This window comes from Heterodontus francisci, unplaced genomic scaffold (genome assembly GCF_036365525.1).
Source record: "Heterodontus francisci isolate sHetFra1 unplaced genomic scaffold, sHetFra1.hap1 HAP1_SCAFFOLD_221, whole genome shotgun sequence".
In the NCBI taxonomy this organism is placed as follows: domain Eukaryota; kingdom Metazoa; phylum Chordata; class Chondrichthyes; order Heterodontiformes; family Heterodontidae; genus Heterodontus; species Heterodontus francisci.
Window position 1 is genome coordinate 2,403,456 of NW_027141485.1, and position 17,072 is coordinate 2,420,527.

Sequence of the window (17,072 nt, forward strand, 5' to 3'; positions counted from 1 at the left end):
TACACCCTGTGAAGTGTAAAACACCCCCACTGTCCTCAGGAATATTAACACACTGACAGAGAACACAGATTAATATTAACACACTCACTGACACACTGTGTACATCATGACCCACAGTCAGATACACCCTGTGAAGTGTAAAACATCCCCACAGTCCTCAGTAATATTAACACACTGACAGAGAACACAGATTAATATTAACACACTCACTGACACACTGTGGACATCATGACCTACAGTCAGATACACCCTGTGAAGTGTAAAACACCCCCACTGTCCTCAGGAATATTAACACACAGACAGAGAACACAGATTAATACTAACACACTCACTGACACACTGTGTATATCATGACCCACAGTTAGATAAACCCTGTGAAGTGTCAAACACCCCCACTGTCCTCAGTAATATTAACACACTGACAGAGAACACAGATTAATATTCACACACTCCCTGACACACTGTGTACATCATGACCCAGAGTCAGATACACCCTGTAAAGTGTAAAACACCCCACTGTCCTCAGTAATATTAACACACTGACAGAGAACACAGAGTAATATTAACACACTCACTGGCACACTGTGTATATCATGACCCACAGCCAGATGCACCCTGTGAAGTGTAAAACACCCCCACTGTCCTCAGTAATATTAACACACTGACAGAGAACACAGAGTAATATTAACACACTCACTGACACACTGTGTATATCATGACCCACAGTCATATACACCCTGTGAAGTGCAAAACACCCCCACTGTCCTCAGCAATATTAACACACTGACAGAGAACACAGATTAATATTAACACACTCACTGACACACTGTGTACATCATGTCCCACAGTTAGATACACCCTGTGAAGTGTAAAACACCCCCACTGTCCTCAGTAATATGAACACACTGACAGAGAACACAGATTAATATTAACACACTCACTGACACACTGTGTACATCATGACCCTCAGTTAGATACACCCTGTGAATTGTAAAACACCCCCACTGTCCTCAGTAATATTAACACCTGACAGAGAACACAGATTAATATTAAGACACTCACTGACACACTGCGTATATCATGACCCACAGTCAGATACACCCTGTGAAGTGTAAAACACCCCCACTGTCCTCAGTAATATGAACACACTGACAGAGAACACAGATTAATATTAACACACTCACTGACACACTGTGTATATCATGACCCACAGTCAGATACACCCTGTGAAGTGTAAGACACCCCACTGTCCTCGGTAATATTAACACCTGACAGAGAACACAGATTAATATTAACAGACTCACTGACACACTTTGTATAACATGACGCACAGTCAGATACACCCTGTGAAGTGTAAAACACCCCCACTGTCCTCAGGAATATTAACACACTGACAGAGAACACACATTAATATTCACACACTCACTGACACACTGTGTACATCATGACCCAGAGTCAGATACACCCTGTAAAGTGTAAAACATCCCCACTGTCCTCAGTAATATTAACACACTGACAGAGAACACAGATTAATATTAACACACTCACTGACACACTGTGTACATCATGACCCACAGTCAGATACACCCTGTGAAGTGTAAAACACCCCACTGTCCTCGGTAATATTAACACCTGACAGAGAACACAGAATAAAATTAACAGACTCACTGACACACTGTGTATAACATGACGTACAGTCAGATACAACCTGTGAAGTGAAAAACACCCGCACTGTCCTCAGGAATGTTAACACACTGACAGAGAACACAGATTAATATTAACACTCTCACTGACACACTGTGTACATCATGACCCACAGTCAGATACACCCGGTGAAGTGTAAAACACCCCCACTGTCCTCAGGAATATTCACACACTGACAGAGAACACAGATTAATATTAACACTCTCACTGATACACTGTGTATATCATGACCCACAGTCAGATACATCCTGTGAAGTGTAAAACACCCCCACTGTCCTCAGGAATATTAACACACTGACAGAGAACACAGATTAATATTAACACACTCACTGACACACTATGTACATCATGACCCACAGTCAGATACACCCTGTGAAGTGTAAAACATCCCCACAGTCCTCAGTAATATTAACACACTGACAGAGAACACAAATTAATATTAACACACTCACTGACACACTGTGGAAATCATGACCCACAGTCAGATACACCCTGTGAAGTGTAAAACACCCCCACTGTCCTCAGGAATATTAACACACTGACAGAGAACACAGATTAATATTAACACACTCACTGACACACCGTGTATATCATGACCCACAGTCAGATAAACCCTGTGAAGTGTAAAACACCCCCACTGTCCTCAGGAATATTAACACACTGACAGAGAACACAGATTAATATTAACACACTCACTGACACACTGTGTACATCATGACCCACAGTCAGATACACCCTGTGAAGTGTAAAACATCCCCACAGTCCTCTGTAATATTAACACACTGACAGAGAACACAGATTAATATTAACACACTCACTGACACACTGTGTAAATCATGACCCACAGTCAGATACACCCTGTCAAGTGTAAAACACCCCCACTGTCCTCAGGAATATTAACACACTGACAGAGAACACAGATTAAAATTAACAGACTCACTGACACACTGTGTATATCATGACCCACAGTCCGATACACCCTGTGAAGTGTAAAACACCCCCACTGTCCTCAGGAATATTAACACACTGACAGAGAACACAGATTAATATTAACACTCTCACTGACACACTGTGTACATCATGACCCACAGTCAGATACACCCTGTGAAGTGGAAAACACCCCACTGTCCTCAGGAATATTAACACACTGACAGAGAACACAGATTAATATTAACACACTCACTGACACACTGTGTATATCATGACCCACAGTCAGATACACCCTGTGAAGTGTAAAACACCCCCACTGTCCTCAGCAATATTAACACAAAAACAGAGTACACAGATTAATATTAACACACTCACTGACACACTGTGTATATCATGACCCACAGTCATATACACGCTGTGAAGTGCAAAACACCCCCAGTGTCCTCAGCAATATTAACACACTGACAGAGAACACAGATTAATATTAACACTCTCACTGACACACTGTGTATATCATGACCCACAGTCAGATACACCCTGTGAAGTGTAAAACACCCCCACTGTCCTCAGGAATATTAACACACTGACAGAGAACACAGATTAATATTAACACACTCACTGACACACTGTGTACATCATGACCCACAGTCAGATACACCCTGTGAAGTGTAAAACATCCCCACAGTCCTCAGTAATATTAACACACAGACAGAGAACACAGATTAATATTAACACACTCACTGACACACTGTGTACATCATGACCCACAGTCAGATACACCCTGTGAAGTGTAAAACATCCCCACAGTCCTCTGTAATATTAACACACTGACAGAGAACACAGATTAATATTAACACACTCACTGACACACTGTGTAAATCATGACCCACAGTCAGATACACCCTGTGAAGTGTAAAACACCCCCACTGTCCTCAGGAATATTAACACACTGACAGAGAACACAGATTAATATTAACACACTCACTGACACACTGTGTATATCATGACCCACAGTCCGATACACCCTGTGAAGTGTAAAACACCCCCACTGTCCTCAGGAATATTAACACACTGACAGAGAACACAGATTAATATTAACACTCTCACTGACACACTGTGTACATCATGACCCACAGTCAGATACACCCTGTGAAGTGGAAAACACCCCACTGTCCTCAGGAATATTAACACACTGACAGAGAACACAGATTAATATTAACACACTCACTGACACACTGTGTATATCATGACCCACAGTCAGATACACGCTGTGAAGTGCAAAACACCCCCACTGTCCTCAGCAATATTAACACACTGACAGAGAACACAGATTAATATTAACACTCTCACTGACACACTGTGTATATCATGACCCACAGTCAGATACACCCTGTGAAGTGTAAAACACCCCCACTGTCCTCAGGAATATTAACACACTGACAGAGAACACAGATTAATATTAACACACTCACTGACACACTGTGTACATCATGACCCACAGTCAGATACACCCTGTGAAGTGTAAAACATCCCCACAGTCCTCAGTAATATTAACACACAGACAGAGAACACAGATTAATATTAATACACTCACTGACACACTGTGTATATCATGACCCACAGTTAGATACACCCTGTGAAGTGTAAAACACCCCTACTGTCCTCAGGAATATTAACACACTGACAGAGAACACAGATTAATATTCACACACTCCCTGACACACTGTGTACATCATGACCCAGAGTCAGATACACCCTGTAAAGTGTAAAACACCCCCACTGTCCTCAGTAATATTAACACACTGACAGAGAACACAGATTAATATTAACACACTCACTGACACACTGTGTATATCATGACCCACAGTCATATACACCCGGTGAAGTGTAAAACACCCCCACTGTCCTCAGTAATATTAACACACTGACAGAGAACACAGAGTAATATTAACACACTCACTGACACACTGTGTATATCATGACCCACAGTCATATACACCCGGTGAAGTGTAAAACACCCCCACTGTCCTCAGGAATATTCACACACTGACAGAGAACACAGATTAATATTAACACTCTCACTGACACACTGTGTATATCATGACCCACAGTCAGATACATCCTGTGAAGTGTAAAACACCCCCACTGTCCTCAGGAATATTAACACACTGACAGAGAACACAGATTAATATTAACACACTCACTGACACACTGTGTACATCATGACCCACAGTCAGATACACCCTGTGAAGTGTAAAACATCCCCACAGTCCTCAGTAATATTAACACACTGACAGAGAACACAAATTAATATTAACACACTCACTGACACACTGTGGAAATCATGACCCACAGTCAGATACACCCTGTGAAGTGTAAAACACCCCCACTGTCCTCAGGAATATTAACACACTGACAGAGAACACAGATTAATATTAACACACTCACTGACACACCGTGTATATCATGACCCACAGTCAGATAAACCCTGTGAAGTGTAAAACACCCCCACTGTCCTCAGGAATATTAACACACTGACAGAGAACACAGATTAATATTAACACACTCACTGACACACTGTGTACATCATGACCCACAGTCAGATACACCCTGTGAAGTGTAAAACATCCCCACAGTCCTCTGTAATATTAACACACTGACAGAGAACACAGATTAATATTAACACACTCACTGACACACTGTGGAAATCATGACCCACAGTCAGATACACCCTGTGAAGTGTAAAACACCCCCACTGTCCTCAGGAATATTAACACACTGACAGAGAACACAGATTAAAATTAACAGACTCACTGACACACTGTGTATATCATGACCCACAGTCCGATACACCCTGTGAAGTGTAAAACACCCCCACTGTCCTCAGGAATATTAACACACTGACAGAGAACACAGATTAATATTAACACTCTCACTGACACACTGTGTACATCATGACCCACAGTCATATACACCCTGTGAAGTGCAAAACACCCCCACTGGCCTCAGCAATATTAACACACTGACAGAGAACACAGATTAATATTAACACTCTCACTGACACACTGTGTATATCATGACCCACAGTCAGATACACCATGTGAAGTGTAAAACACCCCCACTGTCCTCAGGAATATTAACACACTGACAGAGAACACAGATTAATATTAACACACTCACTGACACACTGTGTACATCATGACCCACAGTCAGATACACCCTGTGAAGTGTAAAACATCCCCACAGTCCTCAGTAATATTAACACACTGACAGAGAACACAGATTAATATTAACACACTCACTGACACACTGTGGACATCATGACCTACAGTCAGATACACCCTGTGAAGTGTAAAACACCCCCACTGTCCTCAGGAATATTAACACACAGACAGAGAACACAGATTAATATTAACACTCTCACTGACACACTGTGTACATCATGACCCACAGTCATATACACCCTGTGAAGTGCAAAACACCCCCACTGTCCTCAGCAATATTAACACACTGACAGAGAACACAGATTAATATTAACACTCTCACTGACACACTGTGTATATCATGACCCACAGTCAGATACACCATGTGAAGTGTAAAACACCCCCACTGTCCTCAGGAATATTAACACACTGACAGAGAACACAGATTAATATTAACACACTCACTGACACACTGTGTACATCATGACCCACAGTCAGATACACCCTGTGAAGTGTAAAACATCCCCACAGTCCTCAGTAATATTAACACACTGACAGAGAACACAGATTAATATTAACACACTCACTGACACACTGTGGACATCATGACCTACAGTCAGATACACCCTGTGAAGTGTAAAACACCCCCACTGTCCTCAGGAATATTAACACACAGACAGAGAACACAGATTAATATTAACACACTCACTGACACACTGTGTATATCATGACACACAGTTAGATACACCCTGTGAAGTGTAAAACACCCCCACTGTCCTCAGGAATATTAACACACTGACAGAGAACACAGATTAATATTCACACACTCACTGACACGCTGTGTACATCATGAACCAGAGTCAGATACACCCTGTAAAGTGTAAAACACCCCCACTGTCCTCAGTAATATTAACACACTGACAGAGAACACAGATTAATATTAACACACTCACTGACACACTGTGTATATCATGACCCACAGTCAGATACACCCTGTGAAGTGTAAAACACCCCCACTGTCCTCAGTAATATTAACACACTGAAAGAGGACACAGATAAATATTAACACTCTCACTGACACACTGTGTACATCATGACCCACAGTCAGATACACCCTGTGAAGTGTAAAACACCCGACTGTCCTCGGTAATATTAACACCTGACAGAGAACACAGATTAAAATTAACAGGCTCACTGACACACTGTGTATAACATGACGTACAGTCAGATACACCCTGTGAAGTGTAAAACACCCGCACTGTCCTCAGGAATATTAACACACTGACAGAGAACAAAGATTAAGATGAACACTCTCACTGACACACTGTGTACATCATGACCCACAGTCAGATACACCCGGTGAAGTGTAAAACACCCCACTGTCCTCGGTAATAATAACACCTGACAGAGAACACAGATTAATATTAACAGACTCACTGACACACTTTGTATAACATGACGCACAGTCAGATACACCCTGTGAAGTGTAAAACACCCCCACTGTCCTCTGGAATATTAACACACTGACAGAGAACACACATTAATATTCACACACTCACTGACACACTGTGTATATCATCACCCACAGTCAGATAAACCCTGTGAAGTGTAAAACACCCTCACTGTCCTCGGTAATATTAACACACTGACAGAGAACACAGATTAATATTAACACACTCACTGACACACTGTGTATATCATGACCCACAGTTAGATACACCCTGTGAAGTGTAAAACACCCCCACTTTCCTCAGTAATATGAACACACTGACAGAGAACACAGATTAATATTAACACACTCACTGACACACTGTGTACATCATGACCCACAGTTAGATACGCCCTGTGAAGTGTAAAACACCCCCACTGTCCTCAGTAATATTAACACCTGACAGAGAACACAGATTAATATTAACACACTCACTGACACACTGTGTATATCATGACCCACAGTTAGATACACCCTGTGAAGTGTAAAACACCCCTACTGTCCTCAGGAATATTAACACACTGACAGAGAACACAGATTAATATTCACACACTCCCTGACACACTGTGTACATCATGACCCAGAGTCAGATACACCCTGTAAAGTGTAAAACACCCCCACTGTCCTCAGTAATATTAACACACTGACAGAGAACACAGATTAATATTAACACACTCACTGACACACTGTGTATATCATGACCCACAGCCAGATGCACCCTGTGAAGTGTAAAACACCCCCACTGTCCTCAGTAATATTAACACACTGACAGAGAACACAGAGTAATATTAACACACTCACTGACACACTGTGTATATCATGACCCACAGTCATATACACCCGGTGAAGTGTAAAACACCCCCACTGTCCTCAGGAATATTCACACACTGACAGAGAACACAGATTAATATTAACATTCTCACTGACACACTGTGTATATCATGACCCACAGTCAGATACATCCTGTGAAGTGTAAAACACCCCCACTGTCCTCAGGAATATTAACACACTGACAGAGAACACAGATTAATATTAACACACTCACTGACACACTGTGTACATCATGACCCACAGTCAGATACACCCTGTGAAGTGTAAAACATCCCCACAGTCCTCAGTAATATTAACACACTGACAGAGAACACAAATTAATATTAACACACTCACTGACACACTGTGGAAATCATGACCCACAGTCAGTTACACCCTGTGAAGTGTAAAACACCCCCACTGTCCTCAGGAATATTAACACACTGACAGAGAACACAGATTAATATTAACACACTCACTGACACACCGTGTATATCATGACCCACAGTCAGATAAACCCTGTGAAGTGTAAAACACCCCCACTGTCCTCAGGAATATTAACACACTGACAGAGAACACAGATTAATATTAACACACTCACTGACACACTGTGTACATCATGACCCACAGTCAGATACACCCTGTGAAGTGTAAAACATCCCCACAGTCCTCTGTAATATTAACACACTGACAGAGAACACAGATTAATATTAACACACTCACTGACACACTGTGGAAATCATGACCCACAGTCAGATACACCCTGTGAAGTGTAAAACACCCCCACTGTCCTCAGGAATATTAACACACTGACAGAGAACACAGATTAAAATTAACAGACTCACTGACACACTGTGTATATCATGACCCACAGTCCGATACACCCTGTGAAGTGTAAAACACCCCCACTGTCCTCAGGAATATTAACACACTGACAGAGAACACAGATTAATATTAACACTCTCACTGACACACTGTGTACATCATGACCCACAGTCATATACACCCTGTGAAGTGCAAAACACCCCCACTGTCCTCAGCATTATTAACACACTGACAGAGAACACAGATTAATATTAACACTCTCACTGACACACTGTGTATATCATGACCCACAGTCAGATACACCATGTGAAGTGTAAAACACCCCCACTGTCCTCAGGAATATTAACACACTGACAGAGAACACAGATTAATATTAACACACTCACTGACACACTGTGTACATCATGACCCACATTCAGATACACCCTGTGAAGTGTAAAACATCCCCACAGTCCTCAGTAATATTAACACACTGACAGAGAACACAGATTAATATTAACACACTCACTGACACACTGTGGACATCATGACCTACAGTCAGATACACCCTGTGAAGTGTAAAACACCCCCACTGTCCTCAGGAATATTAACACACAGACAGAGAACACAGATTAATATTAACACTCTCACTGACACACTGTGTACATCATGACCCACAGTCATATACACCCTGTGAAGTGCAAAACACCCCCACTGTCCTCAGCAATATTAACACACTGACAGAGAACACAGATTAATATTAACACACTCACTGACACACTGTGTATATCATGACCTACAGTCAGATACACCATGTGAAGTGTAAAACACCCCCACTGTCCTCAGGAATATTAACACACTGACAGAGAACACAGATTAATATTAACACACTCACTGACACACTGTGTACATCATGACCCACAGTCAGATACACCCTGTGAAGTGTAAAACATCCCCACAGTCCTCAGTAATATTAACACACTGACAGAGAACACAGATTAATATTAACACACTCACTGACACACTGTGGACATCATGACCTACAGTCAGATACACCCTGTGAAGTGTAAAACACCCCCACTGTCCTCAGGAATATTAACACACAGACAGAGAACACAGATTAATATTAACACACTCACTGACACACTGTGTATATCATGACCCACAGTTAGATACACCCTGTGAAGTGTAAAACACCCCCACTGTCCTCAGGAATATTAACACACTGACAGAGAACACAGATTAATATTCACACACTCACTGACACGCTGTGTACATCATGAACCAGAGTCAGATACACCCTGTAAAGTGTAAAACACCCCCACTGTCCTCAGTAATATTAACACACTGACAGAGAACACAGATTAATATTAACACACTCACTGACACACTGTGTATATCATGACCCACAGTCAGATACACCCTGTGAAGTGTAAAACACCCCCACTGTCCTCAGTAATATGAACACACTGAAAGAGGACACAGATAAATATTAACACTCTCACTGACACACTGTGTACATCATGACCCACAGTCAGATACACCCTGTGAAGTGTAAAACACCCGACTGTCCTCGGTAATATTAACACCTGACAGAGAACACAGATTAAAATTAACAGGCTCACTGACACACTGTGTATAACATGACGTACAGTCAGATACACCCTGTGAAGTGTAAAACACCCGCACTGTCCTCAGGAATATTAACACACTGACAGAGAACAAAGATTAAGATGAACACTCTCACTGACACACTGTGTACATCATGACCCACAGTCAGATACACCCGGTGAAGTGTAAAACACCCCACTGTCCTCGGTAATAATAACACCTGACAGAGAACACAGATTAATATTAACAGACTCACTGACACACTTTGTATAACATGACGCACAGTCAGATACACCCTGTGAAGTGTAAAACACCCCCACTGTCCTCTGGAATATTAACACACTGACAGAGAACACACATTAATATTCACACACTCACTGACACACTGTGTATATCATCACCCACAGTCAGATAAACCCTGTGAAGTGTAAAACACCCCCACTGTCCTCGGTAATATTAACACACTGACAGAGAACACAGATTAATATTAACACACTCACTGACACACTGTGTATATCATGACCCACAGTTAGATACACCTTGTGAAGTGTAAAACACCCCCACTGTCCTCAGTAATATGAACACACTGACAGAGAACACAGATTAATATTAACACACTCACTGACACACTGTGTACATCATGACCCACAGTTAGATACACCCTGTGAAGTGTAAAACACCCCCACTGTCCTCAGTAATATTAACACCTGACAGAGAACACAGATTAATATTAACACACTCACTGACACACTGCGTATATCATGACCCACAGTCAGATACACCCTGTGAAGTGTAAAACACCCCCACTGTCCTCAGTAATATGAACACACTGACAGAGAACACAGATTAATATTAACACACTCACTGACACACTGTGTATATCATGACCCACAGTCAGATACACCCTGTGAATTGTAAAACAACCCCACTGTCTTCAGGAATATTAACACACTGACAGAGAACACACATTAATATTCACACACTCACTGACACACTGTGTACATCATGACCCAGAGTCAGATACACACTGTAAAGTGTAAAACACCCCCACTGTCCTCAGTAATATTAACACACTGACAGAGAACACAGATTAATATTAACACACTCACTGACACACTGTGTACATCATGACCCACAGTCAGATACACCCTGTGAAGTGTAAAACACCCCCACTGTCCTCAGTAATATGAACACACTGACAGAGAACACAGATTAAAATTAACAGACTCACTGACACACTGTGTATAACATGACGTACAGTCAGATACACCCTGTGAAGTGAAAAACACCCGCACTGTCCACAGGAATATTAACACACTGACAGAGAACACAGATTAATATTAACACTCTCACTGACACACTGTGTACATCATGACCCACAGTCAGATACACCCGGTGAAGTGTAAAACACCTCCACTGTCCTCAGGAATATTCACACACTGACAGAGAACACAGATTAATATTAACACTCTCACTGACACACTGTGTATATCATGACCCACAGTCAGATACATCCTGTGAAGTGTAAAACACCCCCACTGTCCTCAGGAATATTAACACACTGACAGAGAACACAGATTAATATTAACACACTCACTGACACACTGTGTACATCATGACCCACAGTCAGATACACCCTGTGAAGTGTAAAACATCCCCACAGTCCTCAGTAATATTAACACACTGACAGAGAACACAAATTAATATTAACACACTCACTGACACACTGTGGAAATCATGACCCACAGTCAGATACACCCTGTGAAGTGTAAAACACCCCCACTGTCCTCAGGAATATTAACACACTGACAGAGAACACAGATTAATATTAACACACTCACTGACACACTGTGTATATCATGACCCACAGTCAGATACACCCTGTGAAGTGTAAAACACCCCCACTGTCCTCAGCAATATTAACACAAAAACAGAGTACACAGATTAATATTAACACACTCACTGACACACTGTGTACATCATGACCCACAGTTAGATACACCCTGTGAAGTGTAAAACACACCCACTGTCCTCAGTAATATTAACACACTGACAGAGAACACAGATTAATATTAACACACTCACTGACACACTGTGTATATCATGACCCACAGTCATATACACGCTGTGAAGTGCAAAACACCCCCACTGTCCTCAGCAATATTAACACACTGACAGAGAACACAGATTAATATTAACACTCTCACTGACACACTGTGTATATCATGACCCACAGTCAGATACACCCTGTGAAGTGTAAAACACCCCCACTGTCCTCAGGAATATTAACACACTGACAGAGAACACAGATTAATATTAACACACTCACTGACACACTGTGTACATCATGACCCACAGTCAGATACACCCTGTGAAGTGTAAAACATCCCCACAGTCCTCAGTAATATTAACACACTGACAGAGAACACAGATTAATATTAACACACTCACTGACACACTGTGGACATCATGACCTACAGTCAGATACACCCTGTGAAGTGTAAAACACCCCCACTGTCCTCAGGAATATTAACACACAGACAGAGAACACAGATTAATATTAACACACACACTGACACACTGTGTATATCATGACCCACAGTTAGATACACCCTGAGAAGTGTAAAACACCCCCACTGTCCTCAGGAATATTAACACACTGACAGAGAACACAGATTAATATTCACACACTCCCTGACACACTGTGTACATCATGACCCAGAGTCAGATACACCCTGTAAAGTGTAAAACACCCCACTGTCCTCAGTAATATTAACACACTGACAGAGAACACAGATTAATATTAACACACTCACTGACACACTGTGTATATCATGACCCACAGCCAAATGCACCCTGTGAAGTGTAAAACACCCCCACTGTCCTCAGTAATATTAACACACTGACAGAGAACACAGAGTAATATTAACACACTCACTGACACACTGTGTATATCATGACCCACAGTCATATACACCCTGTGAAGTGCAAAACACCCCCACTGTCCTCAGCAATATTAACACACTGACAGAGAACACAGATTAATATTAACACACTCACTGACACACTGTGTACATCATGACCCACAGTTAGATACACCCTGTGAAGTGTAAAACACCCCCACTGTCCTCAGTAATATGAACACACTGACAGAGAACACAGATTAATATTAACACACTCACTGACACACTGTGTACATCATGACCCACAGTTAGATACACCCTGTGAATTGTAAAACACCCCCACTGTCCTCAGTAATATTAACACCTGACAGAGAACACAGATTAATATTAAGACACTCACTGACACACTGCGTATATCATGACCCACAGTCAGATACACCCTGTGAAGTGTAAAACACCCCCACTGTCCTCAGTAATATGAACACACTGACAGAGAACACAGATTAATATTAACACACTCACTGACACACTGTGTATATCATGACCCACAGTCAGATACACCCTGTGAAGTGTAAAACACCCCACTGTCCTAGGTAATATTAACACCTGACAGAGAACACAGATTAATATTAACAGACTCACTGACACACTTTGTATAACATGACGCACAGTCAGATACACCCTGTGAAGTGTAAAACACCCCCACTGTCCTCAGTAATATTAACACACTGACAGAGAACACAGATTAATATTAACACACTCACTGACACACTGTGTACATCATGACCCACAGTCAGATACACCCTGTGAAGTGTAAAACACCCCACTGTCCTCGGTAATATTAACACCTGACAGAGAACACAGAATAAAATTAACAGACTCACTGACACACTGTGTATAACATGACGTACAGTCAGATACACCCTGTGAAGTGAAAAACACCCGCACTGTCCTCAGGAATGTTAACACAGTGACAGAGAACACAGATTAATATTAACACTCTCACTGACACACTGTGTACATCATGACCCACAGTCAGATACACCCGGTGAAGTGTAAAACACCCCCACTGTCCTCAGGAATATTCACACACTGACAGAGAACACAGATTAATATTAACACTCTCACTGACACACTGTGTATATCATGACCCACAGTCAGATACATCCTGTGAAGTGTAAAACACCCCCACTGTCCTCAGGAATATTAACACACTGACAGAGAACACAGATTAATATTAACACACTCACTGACACACTATGTACATCATGACCCACAGTCAGATACACCCTGTGAAGTGTAAAACATCCCCACAGTCCTCAGTAATATTAACACACTGACAGAGAACACAAATTAATATTAACACACTCACTGACACACTGTGGAAATCATGACCCACAGTCAGATACACCCAGTGAAGTGTAAAACACCCCCACTGTCCTCAGGAATATTAACACACTGACAGAGAACACAGATTAATATTAACACACTCACTGACACACCGTGTATATCATGACCCACAGTCAGATAAACCCTGTGAAGTGTAAAACACCCCCACTGTCCTCAGGAATATTAACACACTGACAGAGAACACAGATTAATATTAACACACTCACTGACACACTGTGTACATCATGACCCACAGTCAGATACACCCTGTGAAGTGTAAAACATCCCCACAGTCCTCTGTAATATTAACACACTGACAGAGAACACAGATGAATATTAACACACTCACTGACACACTGTGTAAATCATGACCCACAGTCAGATACACCCTGTGAAGTGTAAAACACCCCCACTGTCCTCAGGAATATTAACACACTGACAGAGAACACAGATTAAAATTAACAGACTCACTGACACACTGTGTATATCATGACCCACAGTCCGATACACCCTGTGAAGTGTAAAACACCCCCACTGTCCTCAGGAATATTAACACACTGACAGAGAACACAGATTAATATTAACACTCTCACTGACACACTGTGTACATCATGACCCACAGTCAGATACTCCCTGTGAAGTGGAAAACACCCCACTGTCCTCAGGAATATTAACACACTGACAGAGAACACAGATTAATATTAACACACTCACTGACACACTGTGTATATCATGAGCCACAGTCAGATACATCCTGTGAAGTGTAAAACACCCCCACTGTCCTCAGCAATATTAATACAAAAACAGAGTACACAGATTAATATTAACACACTCACTGACACACTGTGTACATCATGACCCACAGTTAGATACACCCTGTGAAGTGTAAAACACACCCACTGTCCTCAGTAATATTAACACACTGACAGAGAACACAGATTAATATTAACACACTCACTGACACACTGTGTATATCATGACCCACAGTCATATACACGCTGTGAAGTGCAAAACACCCCCACTGTCCTCAGCAATATTAACACACTGACAGAGAACACAGATTAATATTAACACTCTCACTGACACACTGTGTATATCATGACCCACAGTCAGATACACCCTGTGAAGTGTAAAACACCCCCACTGCCCTCAGGAATATTAACACACTGACAGAGAACACAGATTAATATTAACACACTCACTGACACACTGTGTACATCATGACCCACAGTCAGATACACCCTGTGAAGTGTAAAACATCCCCACAGTCCTCAGTAATATTAACACACTGACAGAGAACACAGATTAATATTAACACACTCACTGACACACTGTGGACATCATGACCTACAGTCAGATACATCCTGTGAAGTGTAAAACACCCCCACTGTCCTCAGGAATATTAACACACAGACAGAGAACACAGATTAATATTAACACACTCACTGACACACTGTGTATATCATGACCCACAGTTAGATACACCCTGTGAAGTGTAAAACACCCCCACTGTCCTCAGGAATATTAACACACTGACAGAGAACACAGATTAATATTCACACACTCCCTGACACACTGTGTACATCATGACCCAGAGTCAGATACACCCTGTAAAGTGTAAAACACCCCCACTGTCCTCAGTAATATTAACACACTGACAGAGAACACAGATTAATATTAACACACTCACTGACACACTGTGTATATCATGACCCACAGCCAGATGCACCCTGTGAAGTGTAAAACACCCCCACTGTCCTCAGCAATATTAATACAAAAACAGAGTACACAGATTAATATTAACACACTCACTGACACACTGTGTACATCATGACCCACAGTTAGATACACCCTGTGAAGTGTAAAACACACCCACTGTCCTCAGTAATATTAACACACTGACAGAGAACACAGATTAATATTAAACCACTCACTGACACACTGTGTATATCATGACCCACAGTCAGATACACCCTGTGAAGTGTAAAACATCCCCACAGTCCTCAGTAATATTAACACACTGACAGAGAACACAGATTAATATTAACACACTCACTGACACACTGTGGACATCATGACCTACAGTCAGATACATCCTGTGAAGTGTAAAACACCCCCACTGTCCTCAGGAATATTAACACACAGACAGAGAACACAGATTAATATTAACACACTCACTGACACACTGTGTATATCATGACCCACAGTTAGATACACCCTGTGAAGTGT